The sequence below is a fragment of the Capsicum annuum genome, unplaced genomic scaffold (genome assembly GCF_002878395.1).
Source record: "Capsicum annuum cultivar UCD-10X-F1 unplaced genomic scaffold, UCD10Xv1.1 ctg4291, whole genome shotgun sequence".
In the NCBI taxonomy this organism is placed as follows: Eukaryota; Viridiplantae; Streptophyta; class Magnoliopsida; order Solanales; family Solanaceae; genus Capsicum; species Capsicum annuum.
The window spans coordinates 82,504-102,572 of record NW_025850342.1 but is presented as its reverse complement, the minus strand read 5'-3'; the positions used below and the strand labels follow the sequence as shown (position 1 = coordinate 102,572).

At 32.7% G+C, this 20,069-nt stretch overlaps 1 pseudogene; it reads left to right on the top strand.

Annotated features, from left to right (window-relative positions):
* Positions 1-16,974, top strand: part of LOC107841319 — a 44,955-nt pseudogene extending 27,981 nt beyond the window's left edge.
* The last annotated feature ends 3,095 nt before the right edge of the window (positions 16,975-20,069 follow it).

Below are 20,069 nucleotides of genomic sequence, written 5' to 3'. Positions count from 1 at the left end.
AAGAGATAACCCATACTATGATCTTTAGGCTATAGTAGTGTAGTATGAGTACCAAAACAATGGGTACTCGGTAGGCATCATACGTCAATTGAGCTAAGTCATGATATATAGATGATATAATGCAAGATAATTATAACTAAGTCAAGGTACTGAACAAAACTTGAATAATCTCCAACATCACTATATATAATAAGTAATCAAACTGGTATAATAGTATTACAAAAGGCATCAACATATACTTGTATCACTATACATAACAGAAATAAATATAGGAATTACAATATATCATAAATTATCAATAGAAACAATCACGAGTACAAAGTTGGCTCTAATACACCAACTGGTGCATAAAGTAAAGAACTTATGACAAAGTCCCATACCAGTGGATAGTACACCAAAGAGAAATGTAAGGGAATATAATAAACAATGTATCCGAAATCCATCATTATTCAACCGTCATTCCATACTTACCATCAATCGGTCAATTTATCAATATTCCACAATTATCATCAATCGGAGGTTCACTACCCTTCCTCATTATAATCAATATTAATAATTAAATAACATATGACAATTTATTCATAACAATAATAATACCATAATTTCAAAAGGTATATCTTCGATATATGCTAATAGCTCTTTATTACCTAGTCAATGCATATTTACTAATCCAATTACTCACCAGTCATTATATAACATCTAATTGTTATTTATAAACTATTCACCACATAATCACTGTTAATGGGTCAACAACTAGAAATTCTTTACCAACTAGTCAACACCTAGAAGATAGCAAAAATTCACCACAAATCCATATTTATCAACTCGCAAATACTTGTATATAGCCATCACAACTCACTAATCACCATTGATCCAATAACCACTAATCACCAATTATTCATCATTCAATTTATTGATTAAACATCATTAATAATTAGTATCCCTAATCCATAAATCCTTCTTTGGTAACTAGTCATCATCATCGGGTAAATCATTATAATCAATTAATCATCATTGCAATAAGTCTTCATTTACACTAAACAAAATCATAGATTAATCATTATAATTACTAGTCATCAATACCACTAGTCCTCATTATTGCTAAGGTCCAACTATCAATATGTCATTATTAACCTCTTAATAATATTCACCACTAATCATCTTTTTAACCTTAAATCAACAACTATACCTTGATCACTAGAAAACTATGGACGACATTTCTAACATCACCATTGCACCTAACTACATATGACCATAAATAACCTATAATTGCCTTATACATAGGGATAGCCTCAATCAAACCGGTAGATGTACTCATAGGCACATCTATAATCATCCTACAACCATGCCGGGTATATACATTTTAATATCATCACAATCTATCCTTGTCACGTATCATCATATTATCATAATATCCTCCAACCTTGTCGGGTATCATCATATAATCATAATATCCTCTTGCCTTGTCGGTTATCATAATATAATCATAGTATTCTCCGACCTTATCGGGTATCATCATATCATCATAATATCCTCCAACCTTGGCGGGTAACATCGTATTATCATAATATCCTCCGAACTTGTTGGGTATCATCATATCATACAAATTAATATCAATAATAAAGAGCAAGCCACACAATGGCTAAATTAAAGGAAAGGCCCCACGAGGAATAAAGAAAAGGATAAGCCCCATGAGAGCTAATATAATAAACATAAAAGGAAAAGCAAAAATGCAATACATCTATTTTTACTCATTGATCATCAATGCCACACTATTAATAATTGTTTGTGTATATATATAACATGAATATTATAAGTGACAAGTCAATAATCTAGTCCATTAGACCATGAACATAACCATAAGAATTATCATATGCAATGGCCCAAAAGTAACATATTCATTGGCCCATAAATGGCATGAAGAAATCTTATCACTAACTTCAATAATAGAAAATCCATGGGAAAATCTATAGATTATTTATAACATAGTTGATATCATACCTTACAGTTTAAGCCATGTTATAGTCAAGGGCCCATTCAATAAGGTGTTCGTTGGCCCAATCAATAGCCAAGAAATGGCCTCATCTATATCCTGAGTGATAGACCTATCCATGGATTAATTAATAATGTGGTCATGGGCTTCTTTAATAGCTTAAGAAATAGCTCGTTATGGTACTACAAACCAATTTACTACCAAGGTTCCTCAATATTACCTAAAGTGGAATTTTTTAGACAGTTTGTAAGCACCCATGGGTCTCACAAGGACTACCTCAATCTTGACTTAAGGTTTGTCAAGGCCTACTTCTAAATCCTCTGATTTACTTTCAAGTTCATATCTACCCTAAACTAGTCTAAGGTATCTAATTCAACTCTTAGAAGTATAGCAAGCCACTGTTAAGTCCAAGGTAGGGATCATACTCAAATACTATCACTAAGTCTATTAGAACAAAAGCAACTTTATTACAGTAAGCATCTAAGGCCAATCATGCCTTAAGCATAAGTCAAAAGGCCACTCCCATCTAACTAAAGTAATTCTAAGCATTCTCATTTAAAGAAAGAGACATTAACTCATATTCATTACAGTTCAAGATAACAGGCTAGCCATTTCACTATTTGGGTTCAAATGACCTAAAAGATCAAACTATTCACAAGTCTTGAATAATCATCAAACTAACACTTAAAAACCTAGCCAATCTAATAAGATATCATAATTATACTATGGCAAAACTCATTTGAACAAGGGATAAACCTAACCTACCTCCAATCTAAATAACGCTCACAAATATGCTAAACCTTTATGTTTCCCCTCTCCAAGAATCCACATTAAGATGCAAAGCTATCAAAAATATAATCTACTCATCAATACGAGCATAACGATACCCATATTGTACTATTGAGCTTTGGGATAAAAAATGACACCAAAAACCTAAGTCGGCCCCACGTACGAAAAATACATTTACAAGGTCAAACCCAATATTCATACATCATCAAGGAATCTAACCCTCAAGAATAGGTGAAAATCTAGGTCATTACGGATAAAATCAAAACCTCAAGCTATTTGGGGTTTTGGTCAAATAATGAAGAAATTCAAGCTCTATAACTAATGGATTGATACCTTAAATCCGATGCTAATCATGAAAATATATGTTAATTAAGATTTCATGTAAATCCCAAGACTCAGTGTAGAGTTATCTCACCATTTTAGGATTTTTAGGTCTAAAGGATGAAGGGGAAATCCCTGAATTTGTGAAGTTGGGATCTATTTATAGACCCTTCAGGCAAAGAGATTTCGCGATCGCCGTCATAAGGATGGTAATTACCGTGTCATAATTGTCATAGGCCTTGCCGAGATCTACATGGTGCTATCATGGTGATCCTTGCATAATCGCCATGTAACTAGACCAGCATCTTGGAAATTCTTCAAAGTTTTCAATGATCCCTCGAGATTCATTCGGAAAACAATTTCTCAAATGAACCATGCGACCACACTAAGTTTGGCGGTCTAGATGTGTTGGTGAAGTCAAATTTTCAATCCAAAGATATTTCAACAAAATATGGTTCCTATATTGACATTTCCAAATTTCCAACTTTCCGACCAATATGTTGAAATGAGCTCGAATTGCATTAGGACCTGAACCAAAGATCTACCTCGCCTTAAATTGATATTATGGATCTTATGGTGCAATTGGAATTCCCATCCAAAATCATTTTACTAAAGTTTTTGCGTAGTGACTAGTTAAAACAAGAAAAGACTTATAAATAGGGAATTTATTGTAAGAACCCAAACAAACTATTCGATAATTGATCGACCAGTCCAAACAAGTCATAAATGACTTGGGGCAGCTATGAAGAAGCTCAATCGGCAAAAATAAATGTAATTATGAAAAATATCTGAAAGAGTCATTACAATATCCACTACTAAAAGGAATTTCATCCCGAAAGTCAACGAATCACAGAATCTCAAAAGCTTGAAGGGATAAGGTAGTAAACCGCACGCTTCGAGCATGAGTTTCTAGACAACCTTCACGAAGAAAGAATACTTGTAAGAGATTTCACCACAGGTATCCCTTTTTCAACCAGCACTCTCATTTCACTTCCAAATAACTAAAACTCAACTTCAACCACTGACTGGCCACCAACTAAACCAAAGAGGCTAATGCACACACATCTGAATCACTTCACACTGGTACTACCTCAACATCCACACAAATCAACAAAGGTTTATCAAATTCAAAAAAAATCAAGACACGAGTCATACCACCAACTCAAAATACAACTATAACCTTTTTTTTTACCACTCCATACTTACTATGTACTCGAAACTAGGAGGAAAATCACCTGAGTCCTATACACACAATCTCATCATAGACAACTCAAAAAAGTGAAACTAATCTGTGAAAATCCATATGAAAACCCTGAGATTTAACTCATAAGGAATTATCTGGGCATAGAAATAGAGATAATCAGGGAATATAACCTATGCCATACTGTAACTAGTCTGGATGGTAATCAAGACTGTAATCAACAAGATCAATGCATAACTACTTATCATAGAACAATCTGCTCCAGGATGTCCCACTAACAAAGAATGGAACCATATTTAATCCAACCCAAGCATGCTACTCCTACTAAGTATATAATCCCAAATTCTCAAAGTATACTAAAGACTCGCGATCAGAACTAAAGTAATCAATATCGGGTCTATAGGATATCGTGTGAGCACTTACAAATAATAATCCCACCAAAGTTGAGAAGTCGAATAAGCAACAATGGAGTAGGATCATCTAGCCTATACATGAAATCCAAAGTGAGATAATTCAAAAATAAAGGCTACACTCAAGCCCTACAATTCCAAGTAGAAATATTAATACCAAGGCTGAGTCGCTCAATCTCAACTGCCTTAACCAAACCTAAAAATCTATAGGAACTAATTTCCTAATCTATCATAACCTATAAATAGCCATCCCGAGGTGCCAAATCAAAAATTGAGACAACAATTCCAAACCAAGGTCAAATACCTAAATCGACCATATTGTATGAATTAGACTTATCTATACCAGATCATGCCGTGCCGTTATTGAAACATAGCAGAAGAGTAAAATCTAAGAAGAGGATAAATCATCAGCTAAAATAGAAATAAATCCACTCCATATCCACCAAAGGGTGTGAAATATCACACTTACTCAAGAGCTCATAAAGGACACAAATCACACTAATGATGGAAAAAATTCTAGCAACTAAGAGAAATACAACTTAAGGCAAAAACTAACCAATCCAACACTTTGATTCAAAAAAGAGTAGTCTTAGGCATATATCGACAAGGGGAAATTATCCACCAAGCCTCATTAGGCCTAACAAACTTTGAAATGGGGATTTATTGAATCCACTCAAGTAGGGAAATCATCACTCGATCCATCCATGGATCACATCATTAAAGCAGAAAAATGCCAATTTATGAATCGATTACAGGAAAGGCCTCCTACCTCTATTTCCCTACCTTCACAAAAGAAAAAAATCACATTATAGTGAGAAGGAAGCATCCAAATCCACCTTATAAAATATGCAAACCATCACAAGAAGATGAATTAAACAAATTAAAGAGATAAATCCAGGATATCTCGATATCTATGTCAAATTGTTATCGGGCAATGAAATAGCCACAAACAAAGAACAAACCCCAAATTAGTCATGCTTAAAAATAGGTTATATAGAAAGGGATAGCCAAAGAAAAAATATTTGTAACCTGGGGGTAGTCTAAGAATCTCCATCTCAAGATTGGGCAATATAGCTAAGTTGCCAACTTAAGAACCATATAGAAGCACAGATGGTCATCTTACCTTCGACATCATAATAAATTCTTGAATCAATCTAACACAGCTAACAAAGAAGGAAAACAATCAACCTCACCGTGCAATGAAAAAGAAATCATCAAATTGGGCTATATCTACTCAAGCCATCGAATAAGAATTACAAGGGAATTAAATTCTAACTAACTAGCACTACTCTATATAGCTACCTAACGATGATCAATTACATCAAGTAATAATATCAAATAATATTGCTAATCTCAAGCAGTGATAGAAATAGTAATAACAATATCAACATCAATACAATGAATAGGCAATACCAAAGTAATCATCAAAATCATGTACTGCCCAGGGACCATAACAAGATCAATGCACTAATATAAATGGGACTCATACCCAAAATCTACACTCATAAGGAGCAAACATCATTATAGATCTACCTCATCTACTATTAAAAGAAATAAGCCACGGAGGTAGTCATATAATCAAGAGTTTCATTACAAGGTACAGAATAGCCAATATGAACTCATCAAGGCATATAATCATTATTGGGTATAAAAATCCTAAATCATATGATAAAAAGATGAATGTTGAAAAATTAATGTACACCAACTAGAGTTAAATCTGCAACCTCATGCCTGATAGATATAAGGGAGAGTAAATTTGAATGGGTCAAAATTCAAACCAACTGACTGAATTATCAAATGAGGCACTAAGCGCATTATCTCTAATTAAAGGTGCCACAATCATCATGAGGCTACTCTGAATAAGTTAGAAGACTAGAAATCTCATATCAGGGACACTCTTTTGACCATTACTTGATCTCTCTATACTTGTAGCAATCTCTTGGAGCCCAACATGGTGAGAACAAATTGAGCCTAAATGGTTGGCCAACTAACACTAAGAGCACTTTCAACTACCATTGATCATCCTTCCCGTAATCATAGCCTATCCCATAAACTTTAGGGTGGTAGGTAATACATGCTAGATAACTAACTCATATTTGGGGAACTCTCTAAAGTGATGCCTCATCTTGCCACAACCTAAATAAGCTCTCGGATGAAATACCAATAGGACTATACTTGTGGCATGACTTCTTGAAGCCACCTTTCTAAGTACCAATACATGCTCTGTCTATGGACCATGAATAATCCACAACGTGAGAGAAAGAAGATTTGGCTGCTATTAAATGCTCTAACGTCAAATGGTGTGGCAATACTAAAACTCTAATGATTTTATCAACTATGTCATTCTTTGAAGGATATCGCATAGTAAAATGCATGGCCCAATCTAAAAACCCAATCTCATACTTAGATCTGATCAAGAACTATGATGTATACCAATAGACCCAACTCTAGTCTAAGAACTTCTCGATGAATCAAATTTAATCCATGGTTGTGAAGGATCTATAATCATAATTCGGATCTCCAATGGTTGACCTCAAATCCTTTGGTAGATGCTGAAGATCTTAGATATCTATCTATAATACCTCTAACCCTATGCTGTGTTAAAGCTCTGAAAACACATGTCGAAGTTTTATCTGTATCTATTGATTATTTTGCATTACCCTTTTATGGATAGAAAAAAGTCACAGAATGATTTTAAGGCACATATCAATGAGAACACACAATAAAGAGTCAAGAAATAAATTTCCTAAAATTCTCCTGTTGCTTCCCAAAGATAGGTTACAGACATTTTTGCACCGATCTGTAAGAGTTTACTAACACTTTACTCTTGTAACAATACACTAGTAAACCCTAGGCTCTGATAACAATTTTTCATGACCAATTCCTCCGGGCATGATGGTACAAACTATAACCAACTAGTAGGTAAGCCAAACCTATAGTCGAAAATGGCTCGTAACAGAATACATAAAAATATATAGAAGAGATTGCAAAATAAAGGAAATAAAAGAATTAGATACAATATAAAATCCTAGAACCTGGGGGTATTAGTGCAAGAGCTTCTAATATATTAATAGTAAAAAATAGAATAAATGAAATAAATTACACTAATACAATTTATCTCCAAATACAACATAAAGATAAATCTAGTGCATAAGAGGGATGTAATTAATACTTCGAACGTTAGAAAATCACTCTAACTCTTTGAACCACTGCTGCTTCACATAATGCACACATCAAAATTAATAACTTGTATCATGATTTATAGGCTGCATAAATGTAGTATGAGTAAAGAAACAATGGGTATTCGGTACGTATCATTGATCAACTGAGGTAAGTCATGGTATAAAAATGATATAATGCTAGATAATCATAACTAAGTCAAGGTAAAAAATTGAACCTAAATAATCTCCAACATCACTGAATATAATAAGTAATCAAAATAGAATAATATTATATGATAAGGCATCTACACATGCTAGTATCATTGTACATAACAGTAATAAATATCAAAATAACAATATCTTATAAAGTATCAACACAAGCAATCACAACTACAAAGTTATCTCCCATACGCCATTCCACTAAAGAGTACACCCAACAGAAATAAAAGGGAATCTAATCAACAATATATCCAAACACCATTGTTATTCAACTATTATTCCACGCATACTATCAATTAGTCAATTTATCAACATTCCAAGATTATCATCAATCGGAGGTTGACCAGCCTTCCTCATTATTATAAATATTCATAGTTAAAAAATATATGAGAATATATTTATATCCATAACACTACTATCATTTAGACAACTATATTCTCAATAGGCTCTAATAGATCTTTATTAGCTAGCTAATGCTTATTTACTAATTCTATTGCTCACTAGTCATCATATAACCTCTAATTGTTATTTATCAACTCTTTACTATATAATCATTATTCATGGGTCAACAACTAGACATTCTTCTTAAATTAGTCAATACATAACACATAGCCAAAAATCATCACTAAGCCATACTTATCAACTAGCCAATATTTGTAGCAATCAAAAATCATTAATCATAATTGATCCAATAATCGCTAATCATAAATTATCCACTATTAAATTTATTGACTAAACGCATCTAGTAACTAGCATAGCTAATCCATAAATCCTCATTTGGCAACTAGTCATCATCATTGACTAAATCATTATTATCAATTAATCATCATTGTTATAAGTCTTCGTTTACGTTAAATATTAGCATAGCTTAACCATTATAATTACAATACGTCAACATCAGTAGTCCTCATTATTGCTAAGGCTCAACTATCCATAAGTTATTATTAACCACTTAATAATATTTAGCACTAATCATCTTTTAAACCTTAAATTAACAACTATACCTTTATCACTAGAAAACTATGTCCGGTATTTCTAACATCAATATTATACCCAACTACACATGAGCATAAAGAATATAAAATTACCATACATAAGAATAGTCGGACTCAAAATGGTAGATGTACTCATAGGCACACCAACAGTCATCCTCCTACCTTTTCAAGTACGTAGGTATCATCATCCTCCGACCTTTCCATGTATAATAATATCATCATAATATCCTCTGACCTTTTTGGGTATCTTCATAACATCATAATATCCTCCAGCCTTGTCGGGTATCATCATATCATCATAGTATCCTCTGGTCTTGCTAAGTATCATCATTTTATCAGAATATCCTTAAGCCTTGTCGAGTATCATCATATTATCTTCATATACTACGCCCTTTCTACGTATGATCATATAATTATAATATCCTCTACCTTGCTAGGTATCATCATATCATCCATATTAATACAAATAATAAAGAGCAAGCCCCACAAGGGCTAAAATAAATGCCAAGACCCACGAGGGATAATGTAAAGGACAAGACCCATGAGAGCTAAAATAAATAAACATAAAAGAAGAAGAAAGAAGAGCATATCTCTGTATTTACTCGTTAATCATTAATGTTGCACTATCAACAAGTGTATATATATATAACATGAATGTTATAAGCGACAAATCAATAATCTAATCTATTAGACCATGGGCATAACCATGGCCATTATCATACATAATCACCCATAAGTAACCTCTTTATTTTCTCACTATTATCATAAAGAAATCTTATTAATAACTTGAGCAATAGAAAATCCATGGAAAAATCTGTACCTTATTCATAACATAGTTGATGACTACATTATGGCTTAAGCCATATTATACTAAGGGGCCCATTTAGTAAGGTGTTCATTGGCCAAATCAATATCTAATAAATGGCCAAATAAATATCCTAAGTGATAGTCACATCCATAGATTAATGAATAACATGGTTATGGGATTCTTTAATAGCATCCAAACTTATTTTGGGCTGGGTGGTCTATGTGAAAATAGAACTATAGTGGGTCCAATATTTATTATAAATAATCTCAAATGAAAGACTTGATGATTTCATTGATTTTGGAAATATCGAATTTGGTATGGTAGCATAGTTCATTTGCACGTATAGGGTTCCAAATAAATCCTGAGCACTCGATCAAAGATCATTTTGGATTTGACAAAATAATTTGGTGCATATAACTTCATAGGTCCGCTTAAGCAACTATTCGGCCGCCTTAGCATTTTAGTTCCCATGGGTTGCTTTTGTAGCCATGACCCATTAGTCGAGGTCAACATAAGCAGTTAATAGTCACTAAACCGATGCTCGCTTTAGTGCCATTGGGAGTGCTTTATTGGTACCAACTACTATCGCCAGACTGCTTAAGATGCCATGTTTACGCTTCAGTGGTAGGTGTTTTTACACCTAAGTGTAGACTTTAGCGACACTTAAATCCTTTTTAATACTATTTTCCCCACCTAATTTTCTATAAATTTTTCCATAATTTTCATACCAAAATGTGACTACAACAATAGGAAAAAGTGAAAATTCATTCATAGAAGCTAAGATGAGCTAGTCTAACTCTCCTTGGTCATTTCCAATTAATTTCCATCCTAATTCATGGTCAAATTCATAGAAATTAGGTCCTGAATTCCTAAAACTTAAGGGTAGATTTGAAACCAGATTTACTCTCCATTTATGCTCTACTTTTGATCACACATTCCTTGTGCTTTGAGGGACCGCATGATCAATTTAATTTTGAATTCTATTTTAGAGCCTCAAAGGCCTATTCTCAACTTGAATTTTGATGAGACCTTTAATATAGTAATATAGGACTCCTTTTAACCCTAATAATATGTAGAATATGATTTATGGGCGATTCAATGATTGTAGTTTTGCATTGAGGTAGGCTTTTGTCTACACTTCTTTTTGTCGTGGTATGTTATATATGTGTATTGTTAGATAGGGATGTTAGGATGTGATTTCCTATTGAACTACATAACTTAGCCTAATTTATGAGAGTCGGGACTGAAATGGTAATCGACCCATAAGGTGAAATACTTATTATGCTTGTAGGATTCTATTACCCTAGGTTGCTACCATGTCAGGCATAGTTGATACTAATGAACCTTTAGTATAATGTTAATACGGTACTCGATAGATTATGATGGTTTTCTTGAGTAATACGGTGATGTTTATGTTAGATGTATTATTGGTCCTAAGGCCGTGTTTAAGAAATTAGTTGGATTTTGAAAATTTATTTTTCCTTGTAAAGGACATGGCCATATTTTATAGATGTTTTAATGCTTATGATTGTTTTATTTGGACACTACTGATGGTATGCATAGATTCGATATTTAAGCTCACTAAAATGATAAATGTTATGATTCCAATTAAAAATATAGTTTTATTACTATCTTTCCTAGAAAGGATTAATTCCCACTTTTCACTTTTTAAAAAAATTCTTTCACAAGGAGAATTGTACCATCTTAATGAATAAATTTTGAGCTTTGATACTAATAATGGTGTTTTAGAGATTTGATCGAGATAGTTTTTTGTCCACGGTTTTATACAACTATTTATCTCTGTTGAGAGAGATTTTGACCGTTGATATACTTTTATGATAATTTAATCCAAAAGTTTACCTCGAGCACCATTTAAAGACTTATACTCTTTTAAGAAAAATTTTAGCCAGTGTATATATATATATATAAATAAAAAATATATATATACATATACAGATTCACATATATCTATATATATATATAGATATCTAGCACTAGTAAAAATAGATTTTTGATATTGATGGTCATTGGAAATCCTATATTAGGATAAGTTTGGTGTATATGGGTACTTTTGAACGTTTTAGGGGCCCTTCATCTGTGAGCCATCATGCCGAAGAAGAGAGGTCATTGTAGGTCCTGCCTTTATAATATATCAAGTTAGATAATATGTATAAATTGGGTCACACTATCGTACTTTGTTTGGTTATAGTAGTATGGATTATACTTAGTATTTATTCTTGCATACATATTACCTATCACCAAAATGTGTCTATATCTATTATCCAAATAAGGTTGCATATGTAGAATAGATGAGCATTACTTGTTTTGTGTTGTGTGTTGATTGGACCTTCCTAGTTATGGGGACCAATTAGGTATTGTTTATTTAGCCTAGCTAATTACTTTAATTGTGTTATTATTATGTTTAGTGCATGACTAGTTGATTATAAGGTTGGTACTGATTTTTGAGGTATGATTTTGATTTATTTCCTTGCCATTGCTATATTATGGGTAATTATATCATGTTTAAACATATGGATTAGAGATTTTGATTATGTTTACACTTGTTTATACTATTATTAGGAGGCCTTGAGATAGTAGTATGACTACTTTAAGGTTAGCCTTATTTATCTACAACTATATATGTAGTTATGGTATTACACTTTATACTTTCCTTTCTTCATGCGTTCAAGTTGTATATCCATTACTTGGCCTTGCATACGACTATATATCCTTCATCTTCCTTTTTTGTATATGGCTAGTAATATACGGTATAGTTCTTAAGTTCCAGAGTATGGTTAGAATAGGATAGTTTATCCTTATTTCCTTTTTAGGTTTACTATGTTATTTACCTAGATATTTAAGTGTAGTTCAGATTCTTGTTTACATGTTATGTGTATTTGTATTATCGTGGGATCTAAGTCAGAAATTGCCTGCTAAGTACCATATGTTTAGTACTCATACTATGCTTTTACAGCCAACCAATCATAGTATAAGTTCTTGCCAAAATTGTATGCATCGTGCGGATCCCACTACAAGAAATTGCTTTATTTATGACCACTATTTAGAGATGAATCATTAATCTCGTCTCTAGAAGTAGATGTTTTAGGAAGAGATTAAAAATTGGTTCTTAATATTATATTTTATTGTGAAGGTACAAAATTTTGTCCCTACGAAAAAATTTAACTGGTCCCAAATTATAATTAGAAGCTTTGAGCGGAAAAAACTAACGCCAAAATGTAATTAAAATTTTAACAATTTTATTTTATTTCACTTAGTATACTAATAAGTTCCTTAATTATTTATTCCTTTTTTACATGATACTAATACATGCCTAAATACATGAGTTCTAAAAAAAAACACATACAAACTCGCACTATATATCATTTTCAATCCTCAAATACAGTACCTGGTCATAAGTTTACCCTAGAACTCCATTAATATAAGCACCTATTTTGCAAATCCACAATGAATGAGGGAGCAGCTTTGGCTATTGCTTCTTTAGTTTTGGTTATTGCAGCTAATTACCCTAATCTCTGTTCTATCTGAGTAGCAAATTCGAGGTATGATTTCAGTTCTATGTAGTTGCTCTTTTCTTCCAAAATTGTTCAAAATTAGTTTTATTGCTTGGTTATTCAAGCTATTCAATCTTGTTCTTCCTACTTTATTCTATCTGACTCTATCATTTTTTTATTTGTACAACTTGGTAATTTACTATAAAATTTTTCAATTTATGGATGGTCAATTATTGTCTCTCTATAATTCAGTTCTAATGCTTCGGACTTTTGTTCTTTCATTTTACTTTTATAGTAGAGAAGATTAGATTTGTTATGTTCTGATGCAAGAGGGTAAACACATAGATAATGAAAATGAGACATTTAGTGCTAGCAATATAATTCAGGGATAGTTTATGGGATTAAAGTAAGTATTTTTAAATGAAAAAAGAGTCTTACCTGATATTTGAACTTGCCTTGCACAAGATGTGTGAGATTTGTTTTGTATTGCAATGGTTGTGGCCAATGTTCTTTAAACTATGATTGCTTTATGTTAAAATTAAACATTAATGAAGATGAACATTCTAGAAGCATGTGAGTGTCATTGCTTGGTATAAGGATCTATTGGTGTTTATGTTGCACTTGTGATGGTGTAGATTAAGGACAAGGGCAGCCTGGTGCACTAAAAGTCCCGCTATGGTTGGTATAAGGATCTATTACAAATGCTTATACATTTTTTTTGTGTTTGTATATGTGTGTGCGTGTGTGTTCCTATATATATATATATGATTTTGGAAATTAAATCTTTGTGTTGATCTTCAAGGTTTGGGGCATAAAGCATTGTGGCCTACTGTAAGAAGGTTCCATAAAATAATGAATATAACATATGTTATTGGTTCATATCTTTTCTTAGTTTCCTATAATTTTTTGTTGTATGAAAATAATAATCAACAAGATCATTTGGTATTTCCATTTGTTAAATTTTGTTCCTTCACTATTATGCCTTCTACTCCACAAAGTACAAATGTAGTTGGTTGGGTTGTCAAACTTCATTATTCAACTATATATATCCTAATGATATATTTAAGCATGCTTTGACATACTTTTAGTCTCAATAGTATCATCTATCCTTTTGTTCAAAAAATGAGTGTTCGGCTATTCTGATACAGATCCCTAATATAGAACTATCAAAAACCAAAGATTTTTATTGGAAATGGGAGCTTATGCAAATTCTTGCCCAACATATTCTGTGACTCTATCCTTAGTTTCCTGGAGCTTGTATAACCTCTTGTGTAATGCATCAAAGAGTAAGATATAGATCAGTTGTTTTGTTAGTAGTGACCATGAGGCTGGTGATACATTATATAGTACTTTGTGATTGTTCCTTGGTATTTCTTTCTTCTATTATGTTGTGTTCCTAAAATCTAATAAACAGGTTAAATTCCTGGTCATGCAAAGCTTTATAATATTTATATTTTTTTAATCTTCTATTATTACATTGATTCCATTGACTGTAAAGTTATTCTCCTCAGTAAGAGAGAACTTTCAGGCTACAAAAAAGGAATATGCTAAAACAGAAGATGATCTGAAATCACTTCAGAGTGTTGGACAAATCATAGGAGAAGTGCTGCAACCTCTAGATAATGAGTGTTGTAAGTAACAATTATCTTGACTAATATACATTTACCCTTATAGTCTTAGAAATGCGTTTTTGATCACAAAGTGTTTACTTTTTTCTTTGACATGAAAAAATTTACCTACACCTTCCGTTACCTTTTCAGTATTAGTAAAAGATAGCAGTGGTCCAAGGTATGTGGTTGGCTGCTAAATAAAAGTCGACAAGGAAAAACTAACTTCAGGCACAAGAGTAGTTCTCGACATGACAGCACTTACACTCATATGGGCACTTCCCCATGAAATTAGTAATCATTGTTTTGCTTGCAAGTGTTAAGTATCTAGGCCTACATTTAGAATTATTACATATGTTCATCCCCAATTTCCTTACCATGAGAAAGTAATGGCATGTTGATCCTATTGTATACAATATGCTTCATGACAATCATTGAAACATAAGTTACTCTGTTATAGGTGGACTTTCAGATCATATCAGGGAGCTGAGAGAATCCATAGAGTTACCTCAAATGAACCCTGAGCTTTTCCTCCGGAGGATTAAGCTTTCATAGGTAAATTATTCAATATAATTTTCTGTATTCTTTTATATTTGTCGGTATGAACAGAAATTCTTTTTCTTGTAATATCACTTCTGATGTAATCGAGGATTTCTATCTTAGGGTGTTCTTCTCTATGGAACTCCTGGAATGGGCAAGACATTTTTAGCCAGGGCAATCACTAATAACATAATGCCAATTTTTTAATGCTGTGCGTACGAGAATTTACTTATATCTCCAGTCTAATAGCATCTCATAATGGGTATTTATAATTTGTGATTGCTGCAAGTCGTATCAAGTGCCATTATTGATAAGTACATTGGTGAAAGTGCAAGATTAATTTAGAAAATGTTTAATTATGCTCGTGATCACCAACTAAGACTTCAATCAGGTTCGTTCCATATATTGGCAGTGTTTGACTTCTAGAATGAATCTAGAGGTGCCTTAAAATGTTGACACTATTATATTTATTTGTAGCCCTGCATCATTTTCATGAATGAGATAGATGCAATTGGTAGATTCCGTTTTAACGAGGGAACCAATGCAGACTGAGAAATCCGAAGAACACTCATAGAGTTGCTCAATCAATTGGATGGATTTGACCAGTTTGGAAAGGTATGTTTTACTCTTAAACGTATATTTCCATCAAAATGTGTTGGGATTTTTTCCATAGTCCATGATCTAAGACTTGTATCATTTCATAGTCTCTCTTTGAACTCTCTATGTTTGATTTACCTGCCTTACCAAAAAAAAGTCTATTAACTATAATTAGGTTTGCTGATTAAGGCAGGAATCATTAGTTATTTATCATAGTACGCGATTGGAATCTGTGCATATGGTGCACCATTAAATAATTTATACTTAGATTTTCCTACTTGAGTTGGGATTGGGGGTGGGGGTGGGGAAATTCCAGGCTTAGATATATTTTTTTAACTATTGAAATTTTTCTTATTACAAGCACGAAATTACTTAGTTTTTTTAACTTATAAAAAAGGGTAGAATGCATGAAACCATGAAACCAGGAGAGAGATATTGTTTCTTTACTTGGCCCTATTTAATCTTCATTCTATTTTCAGGTAAAAATGATTATGGCAACAAATAGACCCGATGTTTTGGACTCAGCTCTTCTTCGTCCATGTCGATTAGATAAAAAGATAGAAATACCTTTGCCTAATGAACAATTATTAATGGAAATCTTCAAGATCAATGCTGATGGGATCGACAAACATAGTGAAATTGATTATGAGGCTGCTATTAAGATCACTGAGGTTTGCTAATGATGCTAACTAGAAATTATTATACTACTTCTATTGCATCAATAATCTGTTGACTTATTTTATCTTCAGGGTTTTAATGAGGTTGATAGGCATGATATTCTGTACAATATGTGGACTCTATCCTTCTGTAATATGTCTTGATGCTTGCTAGGTCCCTAAAAATTCACTCTCCAACCTTGAGTGAGATATTTTCCAAAAATAAATTCCATCTATTCATGATATTCATCTATAAACCTCAATTTGAAGCTAAAGTGATATCTCTAGTTCTTCAACCCTCTTCAGTAATAGCATATTTATCAATTGTCACACCTTTTACAGAACTTATACCCCACCCCCACCCTCCACCCCCCACAAACATCTAAAGTAATTTGTCTAATAAAGCTTTATTAAAGACTTTTAAACCTTTTAATTCCAAGGTATCCCATTTTTTAGGAGATATAACATTCTTCCAACGCACCAAGTGAAATTTTCTTATCCCATCCGCCTCTTTACCTAAAATTAATCTGGTTTCTTAATGTTTTTTTCTTTACTATTGTAACATTTACTAATTAAATATACATTATACCCTTGAAAAAGTGTAGTGCACAAGATGGCCCATTATAAAAAAAAGTTTGGTTTTATCATGGTTGGAATTTTTTTTTTGGTTTGTCAAGTTGAATTTTTTAGCATTTGACTATTTCCCACCTGTTGTTCTATTGTATTATGGTTAGAAATATCATTTAGGTGCTTTTATTTTGAGAATTAACCTTTATTTTTAGGATTCCTAAAGATTACCTATAGTTATAAGGAAGTTCTGCACTAAATGTTAAGTTTATAAACTTACTTTTCATGATAACAATTACAAAAAGACACTATTGAAGGGTTGAGGCCAAAGTAGGAAATAATGCTCAATGACCTCATCACTATTTTTCTGAGGTAGTTGTATGGACTATGTACACTTAACCTCCTCAGTCTCCACCTGGTGGGAATATACTGGGCATATTGTTGTTGTTGTTATTGACCTTATCACTGTGTTCTTTAGAAAAAGTACTACAAAAATTAAAATGCAGAAGCAAAAGTAGTGGACTATGCCTAATGCCCCTCTCTTACCAATACTTCCATGATCTTGAACTAGTGAAGACAATTTTCTTAATATCTTGAACTTCACCAAAATATCTCATGTGTGCCTCTTGATTGTGCGATCACTATAAAAAATCTTCTCCATTGCACTTAATGCCTTGGTTGTTTTAATGCAGACCACTAAACTTTTTTGTTTGAATTATTTTTCTGGTGATTTATATCATGTTGGCTTACTTTTCTTTAGAAAACGAGAAATGCAGTTCATATCAGGGATAATAAAGGTTTAATTTGCATTTATAATCATATATTTGACTGTTTAATTGTCTTGTTCTAGAAGGAGATAGCATATTCTCAAAGATCTAGTATCTTTGCTCATTGATACGCATCAAGTTTCTATCTAAATCTATACCATCTATGTACCTTATCATTTATACGCATCAAGTTTCTAGCTCAATCTGTACCATCTATGTATCTCATCATTTATTTCCTTGATATCACTTTTTTTAATACCATGATATCTTGAAATTTTGGAAAATCAATCACGAATGTGCATCGACTATTGTGTTAAGAAGAAATATAAGAGATTCTCTTTTCCACCATGCTAATTTAATCTGTGATGTTTCCATATGTCAGTTGTTGCAGATGTCTTAATTGATGCAGCATTGGTTTTAAGAGGTGAACCTATGATGAAAATTCTCTATATGAAGCTATTTCAGGTGTGTACTACTACTGTAATCCTAGAGAAATGGTTGACTTTCTCAATATAATGTACAAAATTCATTAGATTCATGTAAGCTACCAAATTGTTGGAACCAAAAAAGTTTATGTCACCACTTCTGACAGAGTCAAAACTAGGTTAATGCATTTAATTTTGCGGTTGTGAACGTGTTAACTAAATTAGTTGGCTTTGGTACATCAATGAAATTGAATTATTTGAATTGTTCTAGAATTTCTACTGTAATGCCCCGAAATTTGGGACCTGAGACGTCACACAGTGCTTAGGGTTGCAAGTGACCCAAGCTAACCCTCCTACTGGCATTAACTCATAAACAACAGGATGAAATGCTTAAATCTATTTAAAGTTAGTGAAAATATAGAACTTCTTTGAACTTGATCAATATAAACATGAACTTTACAAGATTACAACTCTACTTTTACAAATGAAACTGAAATTGAATAGAACAACTTTTACTGACTGTCTAACATGCCTCTACTGGTACTGACTTTAGATAGCCGGGTCATGACTACCTACTATCTAAGCTCAATACGACTAAAATAAGAAAAATACAATACTTCTGGAACTGTATAACTAACTCAAGCCCTCAAATAAAGAGGACTCATCACCAACTGAATGGGAGCGGTGGACTGACTGAATGTAGTATCTGCACTTTAGCTTGCACCTACATTATAAGATACAGTAGTATATAAAAATATATGGGGGTCAGTACTTTAAGAAATGTACTGAGTATGTGGGGGTGCAATGCAACATTATAAATAATATCATAAATGATTACGATAATCATACATGATGACGATAACAACATTCTTCGCTTGAATTAACTGAAATATTTTCCTTCTAAATCATCAATAGTAATACAAGCATTATAAATCTCATAAATCATTACACATAAATTCTTCAAATCATGACTTAGAGTGACTCAGTAACTCATGAAACTTGAACTCTTATGGACTTGGGAGTTTCTTATAACTGACATAACTACACCATATGAGCCATATGGAGTCCAATGTTTTGCCCTTCTAAGGAGAGAACCCCAAATTGGCAGGGGTGTCATACTCTTGACAAGGAATACAACCTCAATTTCTCAATCACAATCCCATACTCGTATTCTGGCCCACAATTATGAATATAATTCCTACGGTGGCACGTAGTTTTGGGGAAATACGAAATTTCCCACTCGGTGCTAAATACTCCTCCCAAAATCAGCTCAGAACACGTTAGGAAATCCACCTTAATCAATATCAATTTTTGAGTCCAACATAAAGACGAAAATGAAAATATATATCTCATCGGTAAATCATATACAACTGTGGATTCCTAACTCGACTCAAAATCAAACAATCTTTCTCAACATCAAGATGTATCAATTTTTTTAGTCATGGTAACATCAATAACTTTGAGGCAATATCAAGACTCATTATAACAACTCAATCTTATG